Source organism: Biomphalaria glabrata, unplaced genomic scaffold (assembly GCF_947242115.1).
Source record: "Biomphalaria glabrata unplaced genomic scaffold, xgBioGlab47.1 scaffold_19, whole genome shotgun sequence".
In the NCBI taxonomy this organism is placed as follows: Eukaryota; Metazoa; Mollusca; class Gastropoda; family Planorbidae; genus Biomphalaria; species Biomphalaria glabrata.
In genome coordinates, this window is record NW_026602932.1 from 647768 (window position 1) to 668899 (window position 21132).

Below are 21132 nucleotides of genomic sequence, written 5' to 3' on the forward strand. Positions count from 1 at the left end.
ATTGAAGACTATATCTTCTATTTATTTACAGGTTTCTTGACTGGAACTCTTCAAAATTTTGCTAGAAAGTACAACCAGCCTATTGATCATCTCTCATTCAAGTTCATTCTCCTGCCATATTCTAGAGAAGAAGCACTAGTAATGGAGCAGTTGCGTACAGTTAAAAAGGGCGAAACAATACCTATGGATCAAAATGTAAACTCTAAGTTAAAATCAAATTATTTCTCTAATAAATCAATTAAATTATTTCTCTAATAAATCAATATTTATTTTTAAAACAATGGTTAAATCAGTTTACGAAATCAAAATATAGAACTTCAATATTAAAAACACTAACAAATGATCAGACTTGATATGGAAATTTAGGAAGTATAAAAAGAATTTCACTTGCTTCAATGAAATTATTTCCCATTAATTAAAAAAAAAATTAGAGAAATTTAATTAAACTTTTGTTGTTTTCTCCTCCTCGTCCTCTGTCAGATCTCAATTTTATCATTATATAATGAGGAACCTAAATGCTTCCCAGGGGGTGTGGTGGTCAAATGGTTAAGGGCTTGGCATCCGAACCTGAGGGCCAGAGTTCGAATGTCAGTGAAGGCTGGGATCTTGAATTTCAGGATTTTTAGGGCGCCCCTGGGTACACCCAACTCTGGGGAAAGTAAAGGCCATTGGTTGTTGTGCTGGCCACATAACACCCTGCTCGTTAACCGTTGGCTTAGAAACAGATGACCTTAACATCGTCTGCCCGTGTAGAAAACATGGTCGGAAAGGGGGAAACTTTTACTTTACTTAAATGTTTCCCAAACATGTTTAATTTTTTTAAAAAAAAGCATATCTAGTAAACTTATATTTCAATCCTATCTATTTTCAGTTGGATGTTCCTGATGATGGAGTGCTCGTACATGGACTCTATATGGATGGTTTTGCCTGGGACTGGGATCACATGACTGTTGGTGACCAATTGAAAGGCCAGATGCAGGCAAAGTAAGAGCTCATAAAAAAGGCCATATTGGCATTAATGTTTGCAACACGATCTTATTAATATTGTATACAACTTTCATTCAGCTACATATCATCTAGCAAAATGAACCAATACTTAAATACTCTTAGATAGTACAACATGGGGCAAACTAATAGCCTGTAAAGCCACACACTTACACACTTGACATGTATTGCAGTGTGTGTCTTGTAATGGATATAACAAACAAAATGTATTTTAATTAATATCTACTTTTTCATTGTATTCAATATTTAACTGTAACTCTTTCCTCCTTTCTACTGTCTGAATAGAAGCCATCTGTCTTCTACTGACTGAATAGAAGCCATCTGTCTTCTACTGACTGAATAGAAGTCATAAGTCTTCTACTGACTGAATAGAAGTCATCTGTCTTCTACTGACTGAATACAAGCATTTGTCTTCTACTGACTGAATAGAAGCCATATAACTTCTACTGACTGAATAGAAGCCATCTGTCTTCTACTGACTGAATAGAAGTCATCTGTTTTCTACTGACTGAAGTCATCTTACTTCTACTGACTGAATAGAAGCCATCTAACTTCTACTCACTGAATAGAAGCCATCTGTCTTCTATTAACTGAATAGAAGTCATCTTACTTCTACTGACTGAATAGAAGCCATCTAACTTCTACTGACTGAATAGAAGTCATCTGTCTTCTATTGACTGAATAGAAGTCATCTGTTTTCTACTGACTGAAAAGAAGTCATCTTATTTCTATTGACTGAATAGAAGCCATCTAACTTTTACTGACTGAATAGAAGCCATCTGTCTTCTATTGACTGAATAGAAGTCATCTGTTTTCTACTGACTGAAAAGAAGTCATCTTATTTCTATTGACTGAATAGAAGCCATCTAACTTTTACTGACTGAATAGAAGCCATCTGTCTTCTACTAACTGAATAGAAGCCATCTGTCTTCTACTGACTGAATAGAAGTCATAAGTCTTCTACTGACTGAATAGAAGTCATCTGTCTTCTACTGACTGAATAGAAGTCATCTGTCTTCTACTGACTGAATACAAGCCATCTGTCTTCTACTGACTGAATAGAAGCCATCTAACTGCTACTGACTGAATAGAAGCCATCTGTCTTCTACTGACTGAATAGAAGTCAACTTACTTCTACTGACTGAATAGAAGCCATCTAACTTCTACTGACTGAATAGAAGCCATCTAACTTCTACGGACTGAAAAGAAGTCATCTTATTTCTATTGACTGAATAGAAGCCATCAAACTTTTACTGACTGAATAGAAGCCATCTGTCTTCTACTGACTGAATAGAAGCCATCTGTCTTCTACTGACTGAATAGAAGCCATCTAACTTCTACTGACTGAATAGAAGCCATCTAACTTCTACTGACTGAATAGAAGCCATCTAACTTCTACTGACTGAATAGAAGCCATCTAAGTTCTACCGACTGAATAGAAGCCATCTTACTTCTACTGACTGAATAGAAGCCATCTAACTTCTACTGACTGAATAGAAGCCATCTAACTTCTACTGACTGAATAGAAGCCATCTAACTTCTGACTGAATAGAAGCCATCTAACTTCTACTGACTGAATAGAAGCCATCTAACTTCTACCGACTGAATAGAAGCCATCTAACTTCTACTGACTGAATAGAAGTCATCTGTCTTCTACTGACTGATTAGAAGTCATCTGTCTTCTACTGACTGAATAGAAGCCATCTGTCTTCTACTGACTGAATAGAATTTGTCTGTCTTCTACTGACTGAAGTGAAGTCATCTCTCAGTGCTCGTTGAAGTTCAAAAAGCAAGTTTGAAAACATGTTTCAACTATAAAAAAAATGACTGACAAAATGGAAGATCCAAAATAATGCAAACAAATATTGTTAGACTTAGAGAAAGTGATGACAGAAATGAAACCAAGAGTGTCCTAGTCTCGTCACAACTTATGTGAACATGACTCTTATACACACTACAAAAAATTCAGCCTGAAGAAAAAAAAATAAAATTAACTCAACTACATAGGACAATGTAATTTAGAAATGCATTCCCTGGAAGATGAAAATCTGAACCAGCGACACAGACCCAAGTAGAATAGTTCTAAAAAATGTTGTTCAGATCTGTGCTTTTCTTCATAAGAAACTGGCCTCAAGCTAACCTTATAAAAGTGTAAAAAGAACTAAGCAGTTTGAAACATGTAGGACTATTTATGACCTCCATCAATTCACCGTAATATAAAAAAAAAGAAACAACTTTCTGTTTTGATAGTCATATTGAGGGGAACAAATCAGAAAAAAAGAAATTACTGCTTTCATTATTTCTATACAAATTGAGTCATTTAATTCTTTGTTTCTAAATGATAGCCAGTTTGCCTGTAATGCACATGGATCCTCGCCTAGACTATGAACCAGATTTATCTCTCTATCCAGCGCCACTCTACAAAACTGCTGCAAGAGCTGGCACACTTTCCACTACAGGTAACAAGTTAACAAATTTCTTTACAGCTGGGATCAATGTTCTCACAAAACACTTTCTATCTTTTGTTAACTCCTACCATAGCTTTCATGGGCATGTCTGGTTAAGTCTTGCTACAGCTCTCACAGGTTTATTTTCTCCAAGACCTAACTTGTTTACTTTAAGATCTAGCTCTCACTTGTTTCTTCTTTGTATATCTCTCACTGATTTACTCTGTATATAGATATTGTTAAGGCTTCCGCACGGTGTTGATTCTTTGAAATATAACTAGTGTAGATCTACGTCTGCCTGGAAGTAACACTGAACTCAAACTACTTCAGTAACACCGGCGAAAGGCCGAAACAATCAAAATATGTAGTCGACGCTGATGTTGTTCTACAAATATATTTAATAATCAAGAAGGGAATTGTCCGATGTCAGCTATGTCCGTAAATCCGTATATCTATGTTACTGCTCTACACGAAGCGTCTTCTTTTTAGCGTCACTTGGAGCGTTCTTGTTTTTTAAAGATCTGTCACGTCACTTGTCACTAAGTAAAACTTTCCCCTTATTCCCGAAACAAATAACTAAATCCTAATCATGTCATAACAATATACAACATTTTTTTCTGTTCATAACAAGATTGGTTAAATATCAAGATAGATTTTTGTGTTCAATAGTTTCTGTAGCTAGTACAATTAGTCTTTCTGTGAATAAGAAGAGGATTCCTGAATTTCTCAATCATTTCTGTGTTGAGAACATCCTCATTTGCACAGCTATTCATTCAAAAATTCATTTAGGAAATGGACTAAAGTCATGCCTACTACATACCCAGCCCAGCAGAGTTTGGACATTTTTTTTTTAAAGTATGGACACTGTTGATTTGAGATGTAAAGGATCTTACTATTACATGTGAAATTTTTCTTAGGAGGCACAGATCAAAAAAGAGTTCAGCTATTGAATGTGTCAAGACTATAGAGACCATGGCTTATAAAAGTGAGGGAAGAACTGTGGACTTTCAGCTTTGTTGATGCTGAGTCCTCGCCTTGGTCCTCCTTGTTCTTGAAGTCTACCAAATGCTGCACTAGCATGTGTAACACAAGTTTGTTTAATCATCTATATTAGCATATATTGTTACAGTGCTCCCCAACTGGACACATTATTGCATGTTGACTCTTTGTTTTAATACATTGTGGGTGTTCCTTTAGAAATGGAGATTGTTACCCCTTAGCTCATTCCTCCTGCATGACGGCCAGCTGGCAGGCTTTGAACTCGGGACTAGGTTGATGACAATCCAAAGTGCATACTGGTCATAGTATTTCTGGTTCCATGCCTACTGTGTTTGTGAAGCCAAAATGTGTACAGGGATAAGATCTGCTTCATTTGAGGCATTCAGGGTGCAAGCATCAGTCCATAGCAAATCTCTAATGCAGACATATTTTAGTCTTCAGTCTCTGTGTGTTGAATAGACCTGCATCAGAGAGATATAAGATGTCATAGTATTACTATAAGGCTTCTAGCCGTGTTGTTTGTGTTTTAGGAACTCTCAGATTTATTCATTGGTTTCATCAAATCAATAATGGTGTTTGCATTTTGGCTGTGCTAGTCACAGTATATAGAGTGCATGTGATCTTTCTAGTGGTTTTCCAGTGTAAAGATTGTAATTGAGGTTTTTGATAAGTTCCTGTTTGCTTTCTGTTGTTTTTTTTTAGCTTTAGTACATCCATTGGTTTAACATGATTAGTTTCCTGAAGCTGTCCATTTTCTTTACAGCTTAGTTTTAATATATGTCCAGATCTCAGCTCAGTACATAGTTTTTGTGATTGCCTGACAATAGTTAGGTATAGATCTATTTGATGCCACTGCTTGGGATACATTCAAGGGAACTGAAAAAGTGTATATGTTATGATTATAAAGTAAGGTAAAGTTCATCTTTCAGACCTTGTGGTCTATAGGGCAGATAATGTAAAGGTCATCTGTTTCTGTGGCCTATGGGTGTCATGTGGCCAGCACAACAACCAACTGCCTTTACTTTTTCCCAACTAATGTCAGGTACCCATTAGAGCTGGGTGGACTCAGAGGCACCAGAAGATCCCAAAAAATTAAAATCTGTCTTCACTAGGTTTCAAACCCTGGACCCCAGTCATCCACCGTGCCTCCTATGTTATGAGTATGAGCTGAGCGTATTTCTAATAGCAATATGCCATTACTTCTATAAAATGGCTGATGACATGTTTGCCCAGAAAATGACAATCAGATTATGTATTTCAATACTGGTATAGTAGGCTTATCTGGTTTCTTTGTTTGTTTAAGTTTAAGTTTGATTAGAAGCTTTCTTTGATGTAGTATGGATTGGACCAACTGTACTTTATAGAAAGCTAGACATGTTTCCTATTCTTTCCTATATGTTGACTGAAACAAGAGATGTACTATTTTGAGAAATGATGTTAACAAAATGCTACAAATAAGAAACTTAAAAAAAAAATCAACCATTTAGTAGTAGAAATTACTGAATTTAAAATTATGATCAGGCTTCAGTGCCTGCTTTGAGCATTTATTTTTTAATTGCTTGCATTTAATGTCTAATTTTTTATGTTCTTATTTCATCATAATTAATTTTATTTTACACTTTTTTTTTCTGATTTTAAATAATAAGCATAAAGTTATATTTATATATTATAATAGAAGGCTAAAATAGGCAATAATTTATTAGGGTTAATGACGAAATGTGTTCACATTGACATTTCTAAGATTACCTTTGACCATTCAATAGATTGGTTTTTAATATTAAGTAGATTTAAAAAGTGTTTTATTTGTGTAAGATTGCAGCATACAAAACAGATTGGCTGACATCTAGGGGTGTTTTTGTGTTTTAGAATATTGTTATTACTGATTCATGTAGGGGTAATTGTGTGTGCAATCAGCTGACACTGATAGCACAGGCCAGAACTCAGTGAGTGTTCTACTGTGATGAGGGATGACACTTCAGGAATGATCTGTATTCTGAATACTACATATGCAATTCATGATGATAGTCTTATGATCATCAATCACTTTCTAGAAGGTCTTTGAGAACCCTATATTAAGAACAAAGGTGTCAATCTAGATGATTCATGATTGAGGGTCTCACGATTCATTGTGAAGGCAATAGGAAACAGTTAAATCCAGGATGAGGTGGAAAGGCCTGTAGAGTTTGGTGCAGCTGTACAGAGTTTAGACTGCAGTACATTTATTGTTCAGTATTGGCTGTGTATTTATCAGACATTAAAGTGTTACATTATTTGGAGCCTGAATTGTGAAGTTAAGTTGGTTATGTTGTGTTGGCAGAAATCCTGGATAGAGTCGTTATAATTGTATATATCCTTTTTTTTTGTCATTCCTTTGGAACTAGCAGCTGCCAGGTGAGGGGCTTCTTTGTGAATGACAAGATCTCCTAACCAAGACCATAGCTTCAGGCTTTGATTTAATAACCCTATAGATGTAATTTTATAATAATAGGCAGTAATATTCTTTATGCAATGATGTTAGGAGCCTCTGCCCTGGTCTATTATATTCACATTTTAGAGATAATTAAAAAATAAAAGTTTTTTTTAGCTGCTGCACCCTAGGTGTATAGTATGATCTATAAATATTTGTACTCCACTGTTTTGACATAGCTTTCCTTGTTTGTTTATTTGGCAGGACATTCTACTAACTTTGTTGTAACTGTCCACCTTCCTTCAAGCAACACACAAGATTACTGGATAGCCAAAGGTGCAGCACTCTTATGTCAAATTTCTGATTAATTTTGCTTACAGATAAGTTGTAAAGCATTTAACAATAAAAACAATGTCCATTACAAATGGTTCTCTAGTTATTACTTTGTGTTTGTTCTCCTGTTTGTTTGTTTGTTTGTAGGCTCACACAATGTTAGATATGTTAGTGAGCAACTTTCTTCTCTGATCACTATCTAGAACATCTTGTGTTCATATCACTAAAATAAAGTCTTTAACTACTTTAAGATAATTATATTTTTTACCACTATAAAAATGAAGTAAAAAATTCTTTATAAAAATTTCTATTTAGTCATAATAAAATACAATTTTTATACATTGAGCTTCTCTGACACATGAAAGAAAATAATATGAGACTATGTTTCTATACAGTTGAAATTATATGATCCAGGCATTCAAATCCACTCTCATTCAGTTAGAATCACATTGCATAGTTAAGCAATAAATTATTCTCAAGGTCCGCAAAGTTGTAATTGTTGGAAGTGGTAATGGATATAAGCAATCCACTACCTATATCTGCTTCCTAGTGGCATATATCTCAAATAGCCTTTGACAACCAGTCTAATTCATGTGTGGCTCATATATTTGAGTCCGGTAGAAGTTGGTTTGGTTCTTAGTGGGGTATAATACCATGCCCCCAACTGTAGAAAATCAACTGATTATGGGTGTGATACTAAATGTATAGAGCAATGAGTACTGGTCATTTAAAGTATAAATATTTATTGTACTCTGGTCATTCAAAGTATAATAAATAAATATTTATATCTATTTATATTCAACTTGAAGGAGATGACACAGAAGTCGACTCTTTGATAATATTATTATAGACTGCACAAACTAGTAAGCTTCAGGGAGATGGGGCTTGTTAGCCTTGGTGAACAGGATACTGTAGAGAGACTTGAATTGATGCATTCATGACTACATAACTTATTGTATTTAAAGGCTGGTATACTATAAATTTAATAGAAATATGGAGTGTCCCGGCTTGGCCTCCGGTCTTTGCATAAAAGAAAGTGTAGGCTATCATGGTTCCAGTTAAAAATCTTACCTTTCCTAATTTTTATATTGAGGATTAACAAAACTCCCACGGATGCCAGGAAAGGTTTGAACCCGGGATTTTCGAGACACATATCACTAGACAATATCCCACGACCAGGCAGCCATCCGTAGTTTCATAGCTCACACTATGCACAATAATAAATGTGATATATTATTTATTGCATATATATATGTTTATGTTTCACATATGTTGGCTTGAGCATGTTTGTTTATTAAGTGGAACATTTTTTAAATGGTTAATTTAATTTCATTAATTTATGGACTATCCAGCTATATATAGGCCTGCTACATTCAGTGAGGTCTTGTCTTCAGTTGTTTGCCTTTATAGGTGCCAATAGAAAATCCTGTTACCAATATCATCCTTACCCAAAATAATATGTTCAATTAAATCTACCTTTTAAAAGTTTCTTAGCTTTTACAGACATTTTAGCCTAAAAGTCTATTGGAAATAGAAATCAATGGATCTAATTTAATGCGCTTGGCAGAGCTCGAAAATAATATTGGGGGGGGGAGTGAAGCTTGATCCTAATAAAATGACCATATGTCCATGCGACCAAAATAAAAATTAATGCTACATTACCAATACCAGGCAAGGTTGACTCATCCAGCTGCACAGTCATACAATAGGTCAGCGTGTGTGTGTGTGTGTGTACTGTATCGTTATGAACTGTTTTGTCATTCGTATGTAAAAAGCCTTAGTGTTCTATATAAGGTTATTACCATTGTGTTATTCCACTACAAAGTCTATGTCAGTGATGATAAAAATGTTAAAAAAAAAAAAAAAAAGGAACACGAAAGGTCATCTGTCGTAATCGAGAAGTACATAGAAGTCTAACTTATAGAGTGCTGGTTGTAAGTATGTATGTGTTCCGTGTGTGAATCTTGTTCGTATTTGCATCTATATTGTTATTGTTACAGTAGTTACTTGAGGTGGTCAGTTCTAGACAAACAATTTTCATTTGATTGGGTCTATAAAAATTATCTTGTCTGAAAACAAAACAGAATAAAATACTCAGAAAGACAGATGGGTAAAGCACATTACTTGTTCCATATGCTAGGACAAATGTGTACTAGTGCTACTTTTCAATAGTGTTACTAGAGCATGGAATGGGTTGTCTGAATCAGCCAGGAAAAGCTATGACTTAGCAAATACTAAATCACTAATTAACTAGCATAACTGTATTCTCACAGGCCGTAATTATATTTTCTTTTGAAGTAACGTCTGTAATTCATCAGATAAGACAGGCGCAGTCGACGCAAAAAAAAAGAACTTAGACCCCAGAGAACCTGCTTTTTTTGTGGCAAAATATGCAGTTCGCAACTGGGTCTACTTGGCCACTTTAAGGGCAGGGGAAACACTCAAAAATGATAGTTTTGGGGGAAAAAAATCGATTTTTAGTTTTTACATGTTTCAAATAGTTCAACATGTTTTGCTCGTATTTTACTTAATGATAACATTGAAAAAAAAATTAATATGTAAAAAATACATTTAATAATGGTCATCTTTTCATAATAAAAGCTGAAAATGACCAAAATACCAATTATTTTTACTTGATTTTCGTTAACAATAATTAAAGGGAGCCCGCCATGTTTGGCCTCATTTAAAATAAACATTCTGTCATCGAGAATTCATAGAAGTCTATTTATAAAGCGCTGGTTATGAGTGTGTATGTGTTTTTCGTGTGTGAATGTTGTTCGTATGTGTATCTATATCGTGCAACTATATTGTTATTGTTACAGTAGTTACTTGAGATGGTCAGTTCTAGACAAACAATTTTCATTTGATTGGGTCGATAAAAATTATCTTACATATTACAAACGTTACTTCGAAAAGGAAGATAATTACGTCATATCACGTGTCAATCTAGTACCAAGTGTCTGCAGTCAACCCCGCAACGTGTCATACAGCCCAAAAGTATCTCCGTGCTTCAACACAGCCATCGCGTGTGTCCATTAGCGCACGAGTTTCTCGTCAAAATAGTGTCAACATTGGCAAGACTGCACTGGGTCGGAAATAATAATAATAATAATAATTTTATTTATAAAGCGCTGTTAACAAACAAAATGTAGGCCGTGAACTGAAAAAGCACGCAGACCGTAGCTTTTGAGGGAGAAACGTGGCACTACTAAAAGCGTTGAGTCCATTGAGCGCAGGGCTCTCTGGGGGACATATGGAGTAATCAGTTCGCTAAGGTACAAGGGCATCTCATTGTTATATATACACTGATGACAAAGTGTGGCGACCTTGTAATCGATTCTCGCTTTCACGGGAAGCCAATGGAGCGCGCGCAAGAGCGTAGGAAAGTAATTCAAGATATTATAATAGGTTAATGAAGGCCTGCTGACCACTGTTAAAAAATATATTATGGCAATACCATTATGTCCTCAGTACTTGCAAAGTCCTTCATTCAGAGAACAATACCAGGAAAAAGAAGAGGCAGACAGAGAAAGCGATTAGAAAACAAACATAAAAGAATGGGAGGGGCTTGTCTCTGAAAGGATAGACAGGGATGGAGGAAGACGGTTGAGCGATCGTGAGTGGTGCCCCAACGGGCTAACAAACCAAGGGATAGGTTGAGGTCAATAAAGGCGCCACGACAAATGGTGCAGAGACAGCTGGTTCAATGACACCGAGTTAATTCCAGATCACCCTGGCCTTAAGGTGGCGCCTAGGTAGAAATGTTAGTGGAAGCGGATAGGCGAACATCGGGTAGTGAGCCTCGCTTCTGTCCGTTTTTTTTTGTTTTTTAGTTGTTGTTTTTTTAAATGTCTTTGTAACATTGTTTTTTTGTTTTTTTTGTTGTTGGTTTTTTTTTTGGTGCTTTTTAAAAAGTGTTATTTTTATGTTTTTGTTATGTTTTTTTTTTCAATGTTTTCCAGTGCCTAAAGAGAGAAAGAGAGAATCTTTAGTCACCTTCAGCCCATTGTACAATATTCGTGCCCCTAATGCTATCTTCAATTTTTTTTTAAATACAGTTTTGTAGAAACAAAGGGAGGATACTAGAATCAAAGCATACCAAACGACGAGAGAGAGAGGAAGAGAAACACAAAGAGAGAAAGAAAAAATTAGAGATGTTGACATAGTGTTGATGTGTATGTGTTTGTGTGTAGAGTTATTCCCCTTGGTAAGAAACCTCCTATTGTTGTGCGTGTTATGTAAGAGTGTGTTATTAAAGCAGTGTTTCTGAAACTTTTTTGTCTGGCGGCACAGTAAAAAGAACTACAAAAGTTTCGCGGCACACCACGAAGAGCAACAGTTGTTTATAATAAAAAGAAAAAAAAATATTACCTGTTTTTAAGTAATATATTTAATGTTAAGGGTGTGCCTGTTGTTGAGAGCAAATGTGATCTAATCGAGGCTCCAGAGTCGACAAACAAACTCACATTTCATCGTCTATTGTAAGAAGTCTCTCTCTTTTCTTAGACTTTGATTTCAGTCAGTGCTCAAAATCCAAACTCACAAAACCATGAAGATGCAAATGGAAGAATTATTTTGATTGCTTTTAAACTGATTGCAGGATATAACTTGTTGATTGAAATCTAAAACACATCCAGGCTTTTCTCGGCAAAACTTGACTTAAGAACGGCATCGTTTCTTTAAATCAATTAGCTTCTCTGCTTCTTCAGTTGTCAAATTTGTAGCTTCATTGTTTCCAAATGGATAACTGACCCATCCATATTCATTACTTCCAAGTGTTGAAAATTAATGCCACAATGCTGACTGCAAGTGTGTCAAAGTGTCCAGAATTTCGGGGGTGATTTCTTTAGTTGAAGCACATTCATTGTAAGTAGGAAAGCAGTTGAAGACTCCTTTCGAGATCTTACTTTGCCACAAAGACAATTTTTCACCAAATGATTCAGTTTGAGGATGCAGTGATGATGGTTTCCGATGGTCCTTGAATTTAATATGTCAAATAAATCAGAGAGAAACGTCACATTAACCACCAGATCTCGTCATGAATAGAAAATCCAACTTGAAATCAATCCCTTTTCTGGCAGCTTTAGGTAGTTCGTAAGTGTCTTAGCTTGTTTATTTTGTTGAGCCCTGATGTTTTCAAAAGTATTTCTTCGGTTGCGCTTTTACAGCTCGATATTTAGTTTCCAAGTGTCTCTTCAATTTGCTTGAAACAAGCGTCTCATTCGACAGAGTTGCATTGCAGATCAGACAGAATGGCAATGGTTCAGAAGATATGAAACCAAATCTGGTGTAATCTTCTTTGTACCTTCGTTTGGTTCCTTGCTTTTCATTTAACGCTTTCGCAGTTTCATTCTTGCTAACGTATTTCTCCATGGATAACAATGAATAAGGCTTATTATTAATTTGTTATTATTAGCATACACCTAACCAATTTACTTGAAACACATCGCTTATTATTATCGTTACCAATTCGAGAACTGCTGTGCGTCTGCTAAGGCGGCCAACATTTTATTCATTATAATAATATATGTATAGTGGACAATTCCATAGCCTGAATAGCTAACACCCCTTTCCGTCATAATGGAAAGATCCACTACTACTACTGGTCATTGCAAGTGGAGATGTCATCGCAACGTAAAATCAAAATTTAATAGTAGGCAGACCTGTGTAACGCTGCACGTGTGGCGTTCTAAAAACTCCCGCGGCACACCTGCAAATCTTCGGCGGCACACCAATGTGCCGCGGCACACAGTTTGAGAAACATTGGTGTAAAGAAAGGACAGTTGAGTCCAGGACAGCAAGAGAAAAACTGTGCAGTACCTTGAGAGTCCTCGAAGATGTAGCTGTACGAGCTAGAGAGACTTGTAGGGATTAGTTAGGCAGTTCTGTTGTGAAGAAAAGCATTTCAGTTAGTGTAGCCAATTGTGTTTATTGGCTGTTGTTGATATAATATGTCATTAAACCGCCACTTTGTTTATTGAAGCTCTTGTAGTTAAGTTGTTTTAGATGTGTTGTGTTGTTGGCAGTGTTTGCAGAAGGCCTGATAGAGAAGATCGTAACAATATAAACACACACATACACAATCCATATTAAGGCCACCAAGTGAAAAACAAATAAGCGAAAAGTTTCGCTAAATACTCAGAACGTGCGAAGTGTTTGGGAAACACTGCACTAGAGACACAATAGCGCTGACTTTGATCTAGGTTTTCCTTCAGTGGACAGTGACTTGAAATTCCCATCTTAAAAATTAATATATGAACAAGAACACATAAAAAAATACTTTTTGAACAAAAAAAACTACAAAACTTTTTGACCAAACAGACAGAGTTGATATAAGCTTTGTACAAAAAAATGTGTGGGGGGGGGGGGGGAGTATTTGAAAATCCCCACGGCCCCCCCCCCCCCATTTGAGAAAGCACCCAAATTAGTGTGTTTTTTTACATAAAAAAAATATTACGCAAAATACAGAGGCCTCAAAAGAGGTCAAGCCCTGGGCCCCCCAACGATGGAAAATTCCTAGCTACGCCCCTGGTGGCCGCCTGTTCGAGTGATATGCACTTCAATGCTCGTCGTCAATGACGTCATCCCCCCGACGTCACTCATGAGGTTTGGCCTGGAATGAATGATCTTCATTTCAAAAGAAGTGTCCGAAACTTTAAAAAAAAAACCACATCACTTACACAATAGACCTGTTTTTTTACAAAGCGTATACCAAATCTTGTCTGTAAAAAGTTTGAACATGTCATTTCACCCATTCTCATTCTTGGATCAAGTTGAGTGAAACTTTTGCACAATTATTCCTTGGCGAAGAAAATACATGAATCAATAACAACAAAATTAACAAATTTGTACTGGGGCGTGGTGGCTGATTGGCTAAGCGCTTGGCTTCCAAACCTTGGGTCCTGGGTCCGAATCTTGGTGAAGAAAGGATTTTGAATTTCGGTCCACCAAAATCTAATGGTGACCTGACTTAATTTGGGAAAGTAAAGGCGGTTGGTCATTGTGCTGGCCTCATGACACCCCCTCAGTTAGCATTGCTCTCAGCCACTTGTAGCGAGTGGGGCCCAGGAACGGGGATTGTGCGCTGTGTAGTCTACACGTCACGGCAAGGTCTGGCCCAGTCAATCGATATGACCGTCTACCGTTGGGAGCCCTCAGACAGGACAGAGGTAAAGAGCCCCACGTCCAGGCCTGGTAGTTAGAAAAAAGCCTTTTTAACCACCAATGGGATAATGGCGCCTAGGGCGCCGACGTCCTTCTGGACAACTAGAGCGTGACCTCACGGTCGAAGGCGCCGACTAGAGTCGCCGATTTTGGGTTGTTTCGTTTACGCACGCACTGCTAGTTTTTAAATAATAACTATTTATACCTTTACTAACTCTGACCTAGAAGAGCGATAGTGAAGCTATTTTTAGATGTTTATCTATATATCTCTGCAGCATGGATTTTTTATTTTTTAAGATTTTTTGAAAATTACTTTTTTTTGCTAGCCTTTAAAATGGAACATATTTAGGCTTATGTGTAGGTTTTAATAGAATAAAATTCTAATGGAAATATTAATGTTTATATGGATATAAATAATGATTGGGGTAAGTAATTTACTTAATTTAGAATTTCAATTGAATTTTTTAGAGTTTTAGTTTTAGTGTTTTACTAAGTTTTACTGTTTTAGTTTAGGTCTCGACTACTTAAACTTTAGTATTGACTTAGGACTAGGCTAGGTCTACTCAGGGTCTAGACTAGATCTAGATCTAGACTAATCTAGAGTTTCTAGAGCCATTTGTATAAATTTGTTGAATTTGTCTCATTTTTGACAAATTTGAGTTCAGAACGATTTTTTTTAGTAGTGAAAATGAATAAAAAAAATTGATGCTAGGCAGCTAGATTAGATTTAGACTATAATTTAGAGATGAGTAGATTAGATACTAGATCCAGTATTGAATATGTTAGATCTAGTGAAAGTGAAACGGGAGATTGGAAGGCAACTAGATCTAGATCTAGATCTAAATATGACGTGATATTTTATTAAATTTTAATGTTTTTGAGCTCTGCAGGCCTATTTATGACTTAAAACATGGTGAAAGAATCAGTGAATGATCATCATAATAATTAGATCTAATAATAATATCATTCAATGATGCTGAATGTGAACCCTAGGTCTATTGTATTTTTTTCTATTATAAAATTAAAAAGAATGTTTTTGACATTTTTGTTAGGTTTTATTAGATCTAATTAGTTTTTTCCTGTGAAATTAGTCATAAAATTGATTTTTTAAAATAACTGATACATCAGAGTTATAGTTATATATCCATTCTCTAAGCCTGTCTTCGGTGATAGATAGTTTCTGACAACTGTTTAGTGGTGAAAGGGTTAATATAGACTAGATCTAAAATATAATAATATATTATTATATATAGATTATAGATCTCTAGAGATAGATTAGATTGATTAGATCTAGATCTATAGAAATCTATACTAAACTGACTAAATGGTATAATACTATTATAATGTGTATAAGTAGATCTACTGACTAGATGACTACATTGTCTAGATCTATAACTAGTTAGTAGTGTAACTATAATTTAATACTATAATAATTTAATAAAGTATAGACTCTATAAGTACTATATATAATATAAAAATATAGTATAAATAATATTAATGGACCTCATTCACCAATCGTAAATAAACACATTTAGCCACGGCATTATATACTATTATATAGTAATATTGATAAAACAATAAATAATATGTATCACGTGACAGCCACTATGGATGGCATACTTTGTATAGTAATAGAGGATATAGATAATCACGTGGCTAAATGTTGTTTGTTTACAATTAGTGAATAAGGTCCATTAACTATATTATAATTTTATTTAGTATGAAAAAATATAGTATAAAATGGTAGTATTTTAATTAAGTATAGTCTAGTGACTATAGTGATGGTATAGTCAGACAAATAGTATAGACAGATACTCAGATAGTGTGAGATAGTCATACTATTTTAGTATTATAATTAAGTAGTCTAGTGACTAGTCTATAGTGACTATACTCAAACTAATAGTATAGACAGATAGTCATAGTATAATTCAAAATAGTTGTTAACATTGACATCCTCAAGGGCTTTGAGTCTTAGATAATTAAAATCTTTCGTGTCGAAGCGACAATAGAAATCATTTAACTCGTTGGCCAATGTTTTTTCATCTCTTGTAGCAAGATTATTTTTAATTTTGACTTGTGCTCCTGCCATTTTGTTCATGATGCCTCACGCCTGTCTCATGCCACTTGTATTAATTGAGTCTTCCAGCTTGGTGCGGTAGTTTCTCCTCCCTTCCTCAAGAACGACGTTGAGATTTCGTTGAGCAATTTTCCTTGTCTGTCCATCGCCACTCATAAATGCTCTTTTCTTTTTTATTATTTCCCATTTTATTTTTGCAGTGACCCATGGTTTATTGTTGGGGTATATCTTGATGCTCTTAGTGCTGACACACATGTTTTCGCAGAATTTGATGTAATTTGTCACTGCGTCGACCCATTCTTCCAGATTGGAAGTGGTCTCTTTAAACAAATTCCAGTCAGTGCAGTCTAGACATCCCTGTAGTTTGAGAATATTGTCTTGAGTCCATTCTTGTACGTTTTTTTGAATGATTTTTCCTTCTTTAAGTTTTGTAGAGGTAAGTAGGCAGCAGTTGTATTGTTTTGTGGTCCGATGATCCTAGTGGTGGCTTTTCACGAGATGTGAATGCTCCTTTGATGTTACAATAACATAAGTTCAGAGTTCTGTTCTCTCTTGTCGGACATGAAATGTGTTGATAGAAGGTGGGTAGGTCACCCTTCAAGGTGCATTTATTAAAATCACCCAGTATAACTACTGGTGCGTCAGGTGTCCTCGTTTAATGTTAGCGAAAAGGCCTTGGCTATGTTTTATCACGCTCACATCTGCAATATTTTAAGTTTCAATATCACTGCCTGGTATGGCAATCTGAGCATTAAAAATAGGAATAAACTTTATAGAATCCTAAATGCTGCTGGCAAAATCATTGGCAAAAAACAAACCCCATTTGGGCAGTTGTTTGAGACAAACATCTCTAAAAAAGCTAACAACAGGGTGACCGCGGCCTCCTGAAATTCAAGGATGTCCTTAAATCTCCTGGAATTTCAGAAAAAATAAAAAAGTCCTGGAAATCTCCTGGAATTTTAAAATATCTCCTTGAATGTCCTGGAATTTTGCTGATCGAAAAAAAAAAAAAGGTATTAAAAAAATTCGGCACCATTGCTGCGGATGGGCCGTCGCGGCGGAAATAGATTCGATATGAGCATTTCCGAGTTTGCGCAGAATGTGTATACTGCTCCTTGACAATAGAAAGATCTAATCTATTTATAGATCAGTATCGTTATCGGATCGCTTTTTCACTGAGCACGTTGATTTTCATCCAAACTACGTTCCATCACTTTTTACGGGCTGGCTGTGTCAATAAGCTGACCAGTGACGCGTCTACACCGCCTTTCACCCACTTGTGAAGCGTGTTCTCATGATTGAAGATGGCCTTGGCTCAAAGCAAGGGCAAGGGCATTTCACCTGGCATTATAATGATTATTTTTCTGAAGGGCCCTCCCTCACCTAAAATCTTGTTGTAACAGAGTGTTTTTGCATAAATCATCTAGACTCTAGCTAGAAATAGTATCTAGATTTAGATCTAGTGAAGATAATTCACACCTAACTTGAAAACTTCGTGAATTTTAGTCAATTTAATGATCTCGATACATCGAATGTCTAGATTAGTCTAGAAATATGCTAGATTCTAGATTTACGCTAAATCACTAGCTCTAGAATGTAGTGGAGCCTAGAAAACTCGCAAATTTTAGTGACTTAAATTAGATCTAGAGTCTGGATTTACGGTAGATTCGTGAAGATAATTCTCACATAACTGTGAAAAGTCCGCTAATGGGTTTAATACCCCCCCCCCCAAAAATAATCCAAAAGCCATTATCTAGTAAGCAAATGCCAACTAAACACACAAATAGGCCTGTATGTTACAGGCTCTGTTTATGAGGAGGATTTAGTTAATAAAACAATAAAACATTAGGCCTACATACACATAGGAACTAAAAATGTAGCATACATTTCCACCACAGAGAAGGCAACTCTAAGAATGTTTCTTATTTAAAAAAAACATTTGTAATGTTCTTTAATAAATCTTTGAAAAGAAAATGTTTGTTTGAGGTTTTGGGATATACACACACATAATAAGGCTTCTCTTCGAGTCCTAAGATTAATGAGTAATAATAATAATCAACTTTGAAAATTGTTATGTAATATTTTTGCGTGAATTTTATGTCCTGGAATTTTAAAATTTCTCCTGGAAAAGTCCTGGAAAACTCCTTGAATTTCATATTGACTTTGGTGCAGAAACCCTGTAACAAGATCCTCGAAATAAAGAATCACCCTTTGTGTCAGGATTTTGTGATTTTACCATCACAAAAGAGATGCAAGACACCGATAGCAAAGACAAACAGACACAAACACTCTTTTGTTCCCCTGGCAATCAAATCATTAAATAAGAACAATCTGGTATAAACTTTGTCACATGTAAATTATGAGTGAGTCTGGTGTGTATGTACACTTTGGTTTCTTATAGTTATAATGTTTTTTGTTTGGTGTAATGCACAAATTGTAAGACAAATTTCCTTATGGATAATAAAGATTATTATTATTATTATTATGTTAGAAATGAACGAGTAGTCATTCTCTGGCGCTGCCAGGATCGAGTTTCGCTAAAGAGAAACAAAATTCATCGTAGTCCCTTTAACAGTTTCCACTGAGGAATTTTCTGGTGATGTGGCAGGTCTGCAGCAGTACCGCCCTCTGACAGGCAACGAAGATGTTCCTAGGAATGTTAAGGGCCTTGAAGGTGTCTGTGAGGTTAGTTGTTATTATCCCCTCAGTTGATATAACAATGGGGTATATTGTTATTTTGGACAATTTCCATAGACGCTTAATCTCCAAGCCTAGGTTCCCATATTTTCTTTGTTTTTCTATCTCAGTTTTTCTTAAATTATGAGACAGTGGTACGGCGATATCGATAATGGTAGCGGTTTTTTCTTTTTTATCGATGAACAGCAGATCCGGGCGATTGAAATCTACCATTTTGTCTGTCAGAATAGGCCTATCCCAGTACAGCAGATGATCAGTAGACTCGAGAACCTCTTGCCGATCAATTTGTACGTCAAAGCCAAGTGTTGGTGAATTAACTTTGCAACTTGGTTATGGCGACCTAGGTAGGCTGATTCTGATAGGGCTGGACATCCTGCCATAATGTGTTCAATCGACTCGCCCACATTTCCACATTTTCGGCATTTGTCGACAACATTGAGTTTCAGGATATGCTTCTCGTAATTTTTTGTCCTGATTACTCTGTCCTGTATTGCTGTAACAAAGCCTTCTGTTTCAGGGTAGAGATGACCTGCTTTGAGCCATGTTAAGGAAGCAGCCTTGTCGATGTTGTCCCCATGTAATGAAGCCGGAAATTTTCCGTGGAGTGTTTTTTCTTCCCATTGGCGAATCTCATGCCCTACGTCGTCCAAACCGATATTGACATCAGCATTGTGTAGGTTCAGAGGGGTTGCATCGGAGTCGTATTTCCGTAGGAAGGAAACTAATTTGTTGCTGGAGGCGAGCAGTTTTGATCGTATTTTTAAAACTTGCATCTTACACAATTTGAAGATGTTCTGCAATCCACGACCCCCATCCTTCCTGGGCAGGTATAACCTTATGGTGGAGGGCTTGGGGTGTAGGCATCGAAACTTGGTTAGTAATTTTCTAGTGAGTCTGTCAATGTCATGTAGGTCGGTGTCAGTCCATTTGATCACACCGAATGTGTAAAGGAGCACAGGGACGGCCCAGCTGTTTATTGCAGTGATGAGATTACTGCCAGACAGTTTGGTGTTGAGGATTTTATTAACTCTTTGCCTATATTTGCCAAGAAAGTCCTCTTTTAATTTCTTATGGTTTATCTTGGCATTCTGGTTTATTCCAAGATATTTATAAATAGAGGCGGAGTTCAATTCCTCGATGCCTTCAAATTCAATGTTGGTGTTCGTTGCCTTGCCCTTTTTAATGCTTATGATGCCACACTTATCCAGGCCAAAAGACATACAGATATCGTCACTAAAGCATTTTACCGTTTTGATTAAGGTGTGTAATTTTTGCTCGGTTTCTGCATTATATAGCTTTAGATCATCCATGTATAATAAGTGGGACACACATTTTGTACATTTAGTGTCAACCCTAAAACCGTTTGTAGAGTCTTGGAGTAATGTAGATAGAGGATTAATCGCTAGGCAGAACCAGAGTGGAGATAGTGAGTCACCCTGGTATATACCTCTTCTTATGTGCACAGAACCTAGTTTATCACGATTAAGGTGCAGGTTTATCTTCCAATTATTCATACAGACTTTCAATAGTTGTTTTATTCTTGGGTTGATTCTATGGATGTCCAGGGTTTTTAATAGCCAATCATGCGGAACTGAATCGAAAGTTTTTTTGTAGTCGATGTAACACATGTGTAAATTTCTCTTTCTTCTATTAGCTTGATGCAATATAATACCATCTATAGTTAGCTGTACTTTACAGCCCATCGACTCTTCAATGCAACCTTGTTGTTCATCTGCTAGTAGCTTATGAGCAGAACAAAATTTATACATTTTACTTTTTAAAAGTGAAGTTAATAGTTTATACACCACTGACAGACAAGTGATAGGGCGATAGTTTGATGGTTGGTTCGGATCACCTTTTTTGGGGAGGAGAGATGTTCTCCCTTCAGTGAGTTCTAACAGCATTGAAGACGGTTCTGATATTAGCTCGTTAAAACTTGATGTTAGTGGTGCATGTACGGCTGTAAGTTTTTTCAGCCAAAAGTTGTGTATATTGTCCGGCCC

The 21132-nt window shown here is 36.1% G+C and overlaps 1 pseudogene; it reads left to right on the plus strand.

Moving 5' to 3' along the window:
• The window catches only part of LOC129924166 (dynein axonemal heavy chain 6-like), an 88031-nt pseudogene extending 80748 nt beyond the window's left edge, over nt 1-7283 (plus strand).
• Nucleotides 7284-21132: the final 13849 nt, after the last annotated feature.